Source organism: Chaetodon trifascialis, chromosome 11 (genome assembly GCF_039877785.1).
Source record: "Chaetodon trifascialis isolate fChaTrf1 chromosome 11, fChaTrf1.hap1, whole genome shotgun sequence".
NCBI lineage: Eukaryota > Metazoa > Chordata > Actinopteri > Chaetodontiformes > Chaetodontidae > Chaetodon > Chaetodon trifascialis.
In genome coordinates, this window is record NC_092066.1 from 21,021,238 (window position 1) to 21,030,019 (window position 8,782).

Below are 8,782 nucleotides of genomic sequence, written 5' to 3' on the forward strand. Positions count from 1 at the left end.
GCGCGCGTCGTGACGCATTAATATCCAAATATGTGAGCTGGCCTTTTTTGAGTGTGAACGCACGTTTAAGGCCTGAATACACGTGGATTTATAGTTTTTGTTCCGGGCGGCTGATCACACAGAGAAAATACATCCGCTTCTTTCGTTTCTTGATTACTCATCTTCTCAGAGATGCAGCGGGAAATAAAACGTGGTGAGCAGCGTAAATCCTCAAAAAAATAAAGAATAAAAAAATACACTCCCAATCAAACATGTGCTTAATATGATGTAAAAGTTGCTCCACAGCCCCTTACTCATTATTTACGCTGCGATAATTAATAATTAATTAGTTTTTTTTAATCATTATTATTGTTTCATAGCCATGCGGCGCTTCTTCGGATCCAAATTAAAATAAACTTCCCTCCCTGCGGCCATCGATCCAGAGGAGAGGTGTGAAATGGACATTAATTTTAGGTCACTTCTCGGTGCGCAAAGGAGGGGAGGAAGAGGGATCAATGGCGAGCAATAACAGCTGACTGCTGGGGAGGGGGGTAAGGATCGAAAACGCTGACAAATAAATCATCTTTTGCTACTTTTCCTCCAACCTCGACACTTTTTTTTCCTCTTTTTTGCGCCTGCAGACTATTCCTTAGAGAGCGGAGAAAGAGGATGAGGCCTAAATAAATAAGTGAGAAAATAAATAGAGCATAGGTATTCCGAGACTTTATTAAAAATGTAATTATTAGATTCAGTTTGGTTGAGAAAACAAATGGACAGAATCCCTCGTGGCTGTCATGTGAAGGGCCGTCTCGTATTGTTTCATTCAAAAACCATTTCTTCCATATGTGATCACAGGCGTCATTGAGTGATTTAGATCTGTGTAATCTCAAAGCTACGAGGCTCTGTCTCTGAATTAATACCGACGAACGAAAAAAAAAAAAAAAAAACTTAATAAAGAGCCGAAATCAAAATGTGACTTTCACAGAAACATAAAAAAATCAGACTCTGCGGCGCGTTTAAATGCGGACGTGAAATATGAGAGTTTGATGAATACAAGCGGCGGCCTATAAATCACTGAGCTCTGAAAACTGAAGCGGAAAAAAATAAAATGACAGAAAGTGACAAGGTGGTGCATCACTCCGGGTGACAGCATTTTACCATAAAGACCACAAAACACTTTTAAATAGCCAAATAAAAGTGAAATATTATGCATGAGGGGAGAAAAATGCAGCTTTAATTTTGCTTAATTAAAAAATGGCCTATTAGGAAACACCGGCGTATTTAAATGATGGTTTAGATGCATTTTTAAGACTTATAGTAAAGCAATGGAACTGAAATCAATAGCTCTGAATGTCTCATTAACATATCATTAAAAGCATAAGAATTAAACGGTGATTTGGAGGTGGGCCTATTTTAGAAAAGCGCCTTTCTGCGTGTACACATTAACTGGGCGAAAAATGCATTAAATAAATCTCTTACAGTAATCTTCAAAATTATTTATTCAGATTAATGTTTTTAGTGGCACCTGTAACATATAGAGGGATGGACCGCGGAGCCTTTAATGGAGAAATGACACGTCTCACATGCGGATAATTACAGAGGGAAAGGCATGTGCTCACTTTTCTTTGTTAGTAAATTGTGTTAATGAGAAATATGTGAAATAAAACTTCCCGCCGCACCGACAACAGCCCCTCCATAATGCGCTGTGTATGAAGCCATGTTAACATGCTGAAAAGGAAACGTTCGTGAACGCCTCTCCTGCTTCACCACATTCCACTTTTAAAAGCTCATTATTGCTTACTAATGTGTGGGCTTGGAAAATGAAAAGGCTCCGCTGGTCGTTAGAAGTCAGGGCTGGTTGATCTGACAATCAATAAAATCAATTTGACGGGATTCATCACGCTGCGTTCACCGGATCTGGATTTGGAGTTTCTGATTTTTGAGTAACTATAATTCAATCTTCACAGTGCGGTGAGTTCAATGACCCGCCTCGAGCGCACCTTCGCCCCCAAAGTGTGTTTTTCCGCGCTATTTATTGCTGGCAGTGAGAGGACTTTTCAGCTTGGAAATTACTACTAATAGCTCTGCTGCATTTTTTCCCCACAATACTAATTTTATTATCGCCTGTTCTGAGCGCTGCGGCTTGGTGCGGCAAGCGCGTAAGCGACTGCTCACTTGTTGGCTTCAGTGAGGTCTCTCTTTTTAAAACAACGATGGAGGTAAGACAAGGTCGGAGCACAAGCAGAGAAAGAAAGGAGTGAGGACAAATTAGTGAGATATCTCTTCGAATACAGACAAAACTACAGAAATTGTGAGTAAAGAGAAATTGAGAATAATAAAGTCAATCTCATCCGAGTTTTCATTGTCTGCGTGCGCCACTTTAGTAAGTTAAATTACTGCATAATAAAAACAGCATTAAAAACAAATTTAAAAGTCAAGCATACAACAGCTTGTAAAGAATATGTGGAGGGACAACACAAAATAATAGAAAGAAAACCAAACTCCTATTATAAAGGCGTGGGAACTGTTGAAAAAAAAAAAAAAATAAAACCTGAGTTCAGTTAAAGGTAATAATCCTTTCTTTGTGGTGAGACACGGTAGAGTGCTGAAAATGTAGCTTAAATGAAAAGTGAATGTTAGATCCGGTAATACCGACGCAGCAGCGGCAGCGGGACCTGGCGCTCGGGGGAAGCCGATTTTGGCTCACTGTGTCCGGCCACGAAGCTGGAAGGCCCCCGGGACTTCCTCTGGCTGGGCGCTCTTATTTAGGGGGAGGATGTAAATTATAGTGGCTCCGTAGTTAACAGGTGTTTCCCAACTGTGTGTAGACCTGTGTGTCTCCGTGCGCGCGCACGTGTAGGCGCGTGCTACGCAGCGAGTCACCCTCTTTTTGAATCCAAGCCGTCTGTTTCTCTTTGAGGGAAACTGAGAATAATTAGTTGCGCATTTAAGAGGACTTGCACTCACGCGCTTACGGGAGGGGAGTTTCCTGTGAAACACTTTTCTCTCCTCGACTTCACCTTTTGTTTCTTTTTCATAATGTTTTGGGTAATTGTTTTATTTTAATTGCTACAATCACATTTGCTTGGATAAAAACACAAGTTTGAAATGAGAGATTAAAACGCAAATCCGTTTTTGAAGATTAGTAATCCTGTTATCATAGAATGGTTGTGGTCCACGGGTCCTTCATAAATTTCTATCCATGCGGGCGTTTCATTAAAATCAGCCTCATCAGAGGTTTTATTGGACACCAAGTACCGGGGCCAATATGCGGCTGTTTAAGCCACATGCCCTGATCACTGTGAGCGCTTTAATGCTCCAAAGCGAGAGGAACTTCCACTGAAGACCAGCGATAGAATGATTCAGTGAGGCATAACTACTGCGGTCTTCATGTAAAGAAGAAAAACTCTTCTTTATTTTATATAAATAGAGTCACTGTAGGCCTGCTGACTGACGCTCGTGGCTGAGGAGGATCTAGCGGGTAATGATGGGAAAACATCTCTGGAGCTCTGCACAAATAATACGGATCACAGTTTCCACGGCAGACTTTGACTGTATATTTAATTATTTGACTGGGATGTTTGAGAATAATTCAAGAGTCTAAGCACTGGTTCTGAGAGGACATAACCAGCTTCCTCAAAAGCAATCACAAAATCAATATTCAGAGTTGTAAAAAGTTGAAATATTGCTTGCAATGCACGGCCGCGCAGTGCAACACACCAATGTGTGCTGAGGTTAATGTATGCGTAATGGCACTGACACACGCACTATACTGAAACAAGTGTTTTCAAGAAGCCACTTTCTTATTTGGGAACCTTGCATGTGCACACACGCGCGCGCGCGTGCACACAGACAAACACTAAGTGGTATAGATGTATACGCACTCACGCGCACACGCGTAAAAGTCCGTGTCCAAAGCGGAGACGGACCGTACCGTGACTTTTTCTCTCTCTGGCTGTACTAAATTTTTGACGCGTGGAAACGCGCCGCGAGGCGCACAATCCCCGAGAAAGTTTACAGAAACGACTCGAAACCCGCGTCTTACACGGAGCGGCGGAGCGCGAAGCAGGCGTGGAAACAAACTGTGAGCTTCAAACAACAACAACAAAAAGACAAGTCAGTGTTACTCACCTCGCCGTGGCAGAATCCGCTTCTTCTGCAGACGACTCCTCGGTTTCCGGCTTCTTTTTTTTTTATCCTCACAACAAACGGAAAACTTTTTCTGCGGAGTGGGAATATCAGCAGCACTGGCCCCTCTGGCTCTTGCGCAGCAGCGCAGGAGATATCGGGAGGCGCTTTCTGGAAGCAAAAGTAGTTAACACCTCCCTGTTAGATTACCAAAGCGCAGCCAGAGAGGAGGACAGAGAGCGAGGGGGAGAGAGAGAGGCTGACTTTCCACGAGCACTGTGTAAAGTGGGTATCAATAGCGCAATCGCGCGTACAGCCCCTCCGCTGAAACACCGAGAGGGACGATCAGTGGGAGGAAAGAAGTGAAGCCGGTGAGGGAGCGCAGGATCGCAGAGATGGTGGCAGCCAGTGGTGGTGTTAGGGGATGGGGTGAGGGGGGGTGGGGGTCTCACAGTGCTCAACGGCGACGTGTGTGAGGCTGTAGCTGGGTTGCGCGAGGCTGAGCGGGGAGTGTGGGGGTGGACGGAGGAGGGAGGGGGGAGGGGAGGGGTGTCCAGAGCGCTCCGAGGTGCAGTACTGCCGCGCAGCGCTCGGGTCGCTCAATGACTGACTGACAGACACGCAGACATAACAGCTCTCTTCTTTTTCTTGGTTAAAATTCACTTGTATGTCATAATCAGCACTCCTTACTGATATCAACGTGGGCTTTTTCCCCTTCTCTGGCCATGAAACAGGTCACACACTCACACACTCAGGCAGTGGACCGCGCTCTTTCTTGCCTGAAAACAATGTGGGTCTCTCAGTTTCCTCCTGTGAGAGATCAAGTAACCGGACAGTGTAAATATCCGAGATTTGCGTCACTCTTTTGCAAGATATAATCAATGGCGACACTATTTCTGCCATGACAAATACAGTGCTACCAAAATCTGGCTTTCTTCCTCTAGCTCCACAAAATGAAGAGTCTTTATGAGAACATTCAAGAGTGAAGGGGGAAAAGTGTTTTTAAATTTCTTGGAGTGTGTTTATCCCCCCAGCCTTCTGCCTCTCCCCTCTGTCTGCTGTTTCGTTCCCCTGGGTGATTTCCACTGCGCTTTGTGCGCAAAGTGAATGAATTATCCCCCTCCTCTCCCTCTCTTGCTCTCTCTCCCCTCTCTTTCAGCCGTTGGAGAGACTGTTCGCCATAAAGCCAATGAAGTCCACCTCTTAACAAAAAGAGGTGGACTACCAGACACTCTTATAAAGTGCGCACTGCAGACTGAAGTTAGGGAGAGAGAGGGAAGTTCGCTCCACACTCGCAGCTGTGTGGCAAAGTCCCGGCATCGATCAACCAAACCTTCAAAGACATTTTCACATAAAGTATGTCCACTTTACGGGAAAAGGCCACCTCTTACTTACTACTGTACTTAAATGTGTAAAATTCCCCAAGCTCAACTTCTCATTTGGGATTATTTTTTACAGATTGATCTCTGACATCTGTGATTGTTTTTAATGAAATTCATTTAATGATTCTGGTGAATTTTTTTGTCCTTTCAATAAAATACATTTGGACTTCATTGGATTAAATTCATGACTGTTCATAAGCAGAGCCAAAGCTGTGACTGCTCCTAGTATGCCCCTCCTCTGTGGACTACAGTCATCTGACGGTCACTGTAAGAAACAATCATCGTCATCATGGGAAAATAACGAGGCGCACTTTAAAGTAGAGTTTTATCCCCCAACTATTTGGGAATACTGGAATATGACACCTGAAATATTTCCCATTTTTTCTTTGGCGGGAGGGGGCATAATCTGTAATTTAACCACTGGACAATATATGTGTATGTGTGTGTTCTGAGGACAGAGTGTCAGACTGGTTGAGAGTGAGAGACAGAGAGAAGCCGCTTGTACTCTGTCTTCCTCTCCACTACACCCCCCTGCTGGTCACATGTGGAACTGATAAATACTACTGAGCTACAAACTGACTTTTTTCCTCTGTTGTAACTCACTTTGGGTCAGTAGCTGTTTGGTACTGAAAGGGCAAAAAAAGGAACCAAAACGAGTCACTATGATAAAAGCAAATATGGATTAATGGAAGGAAATCATTTTGTGTTATCAGAAAGTCCACAGGGCACGCTAATCAAAATGTCCACCCAGTACCATTTTACTGCAATGAACAGGACTCTTATTGGGAAAAAAATAATGTATTTATAGATTCAAATGACTCCTGAAACTATGATAATATGAATGATTTTTATAGAGAAAGAAAAGAAGATATGACAATTGAGAAAAATAAATAAAGAAATCATCCAGAAGAATTAGAATTAGAGGCCATCAAAAAGGCTGTTTTGATGCTGTTAAGATACCACAGAAATTATTCTGTGTCAGTGAAGGGGTATCAAAAAACACTTAGTATCACTAGTATATAAAACCCTGGCTGGAAAGAAGGGGCCATAAATGATCTACATACTTTTTTACCATACCACAGAACTAGTATCCACGGCATCCACATTAAATTCAAGGCTTCAGATTTATCCCAGCTCCAGATCTTAAGTGCCAACGAGGCTGATTCCATCTAATTTCTTGTGTTAAATGATGTCTCCCACCAACAGTTAGTTCATCATACCAGAGTGTGATTCTTTTCTCATGAACTCACACTCTGATCTGGTTTCACGCTATAAAATACCAATGTTTTAGATAACAAAAGCGTGGGAAAAGTGAAGAGGGTGTGTGTGTGTGTGTGTGTGTGTGTGTGTGTGTGTGTGTGTGTGTGTGTGTGTGTGTGTGTGTGTGTGTGTGTGTGTGTGTGTGTGTGTGTGCTGGGTGGTCTCCATGCACATGAGGAGCAGTAGCAGTGCCATTAGTGGTGTGTTGTCTTGCTAATAGGCTCAGTTTGGAGTCAATGGGCTGACTGAGGAAGAGGACCATCCATGTATTAGATCCCTCTCCATTCAAAGTCTAATGCCACCCTATAGTCCAACCCTCTGATGTTTTTAAATGCTGCCTCTCTGTGTATTGACTAGGAAGCACTTTGATAGCACCTGTTTGACTGCTGAGGCATCTGCACTGTTTCTTTCCCCCACTCTGGAGCTCAGACATTCCCCCTGCAGACCTCAGAGGTGGAAGGGATACTATGAGGGATTTTATTTGCCTTGGTTTTGTAAATATCTGTCTCTGCCGCCACACCAAAACACTGATGAAGAGAATGGAATTTAGTTTGTGTTGCTCATTGTATTGAAACAACATATTCTCAACAGGGCCAACTTTTCCCAGAATTTGTGTTTTAGGGTACTGTATACGCCTCACTATGAGCAGCTTTCATTGGAACTACTTTGTGCTGACTGCATGTTCATTGGGTTAGCTGGAGAAATGACTTCAGTCTCATGTGGACACTGGGAGTACAACCACAGTTAGATGAGACAAAAAAAAATGCTACACCACATGATCCAGCAAGGCACCGTGTTGATCAGTCCAGAGTAGATTATTTTCTAATAAAGACTAACAAGAGATGCATCTGTAATAACTTTCCAGAGTTGTAAAACCTTGTCTTCAGTATTAAAAATGGCTATGCAGAGTTTGGGTGCCTGATAAGCCTTCAAACTACAGAATCTATTACTCACACTGGACTTCCTGGATTTGTTTCGTGCAACAGTTTCGTGCAATTTCAATGTGGGGTGTTTTTCGCTATGAATGCTTTCTCAAATGAGAGATTGCTTCTTTACCGTTTGGGTTAATCAACCCCAGTACCTCTCTTTACGCAGACATTCACCAATGCCCTCCACAATTCAAATCACAAGAGTTTAAAAGCTGATTGAAATGATACATTTGGTGAGGAGTACCATATCTTTCATTGGCTCAAAAAAGCTCAGATAAAGTTGGATTATAGTAGAACAATGGCAGGCATTTATACCAAATACAAGACTGCATTTAAAACTGCAACGATCTGCATTAAGCATGAAAAATACAATCTAGAAAGTCCATTTGGACTGAAGGTACTAACACAGAATACAGTGAGGACACATCTGAATGCACTGGACCACTGAAAGCTCTGGCTACAGATGACTAAATGCGACTTGGGCGTTCAGTTTTGCCTCATTGAGGCCAGGTCACAAACTATCTCATATTTCAGCCAAACAGTACACTGAAATATGTTTTGAAAACATTTCAGTCGAGATACGGGCAATGCAGTAACAGAATCTTGAGAGTTGAGGACAAGTCGCGATTACGCAAATTCAGATACAGCGACTGGTCCATCAGCTCGCCATGCCGCATCCATCATGCACCGCATGCATAGTTCTGTTCTGCATAGAAAATGAATAGGATCTGTTGACTTGACATCTGTCAGCAGATCCAATGTGTCTGTATCTCAACAGATCCATGAGTTTGAAGACTTATCAGAGCCAAAAAAATAATTCACAGGGGATTATATTCTGAGGAAGGATGTTACTGGTGTGGAAAGTTATCACGGCTGCAATCACTTTATCTTTCATCGTGACGATCGCGAGATAAAGCTCTAAAATAACCTATCACGAATGTGTGTTTGCAAGTATTTGTTTGGCCGATGCAGCACCTTGCCAGATGACACTGCATTCTGGCAGAAGTTGAATCAAGCTGTATCAGCGCCCTCACTGAGCCAACGTACAGGTCCCTTTCAAATGAGTGAGGGGGTGCTGAATTTCACGCAGTGCTGTCGTCTGCC

At 43.0% G+C, this 8,782-nt stretch overlaps 1 protein-coding gene across 4 annotated transcripts in view; it reads right to left on the bottom strand.

The window, feature by feature from the left end:
* The window catches only part of rnf220a (ring finger protein 220a), a 184,041-nt gene extending 179,460 nt beyond the window's left edge, over nt 1-4,581 (bottom strand). For 3 of the 4 annotated variants that reach the window (XM_070973923.1, XM_070973924.1, XM_070973920.1), the window contains exon 1: nt 4,111-4,477. The gene's annotated coding sequence lies outside the window, so the exon portion shown is untranslated. Of the gene's footprint in view, nt 1-4,110 lie in introns of all 4 variants that reach the window. The other variant, XM_070973926.1, reaches the window with a different exon arrangement.
* Nucleotides 4,582-8,782: the final 4,201 nt, after the last annotated feature.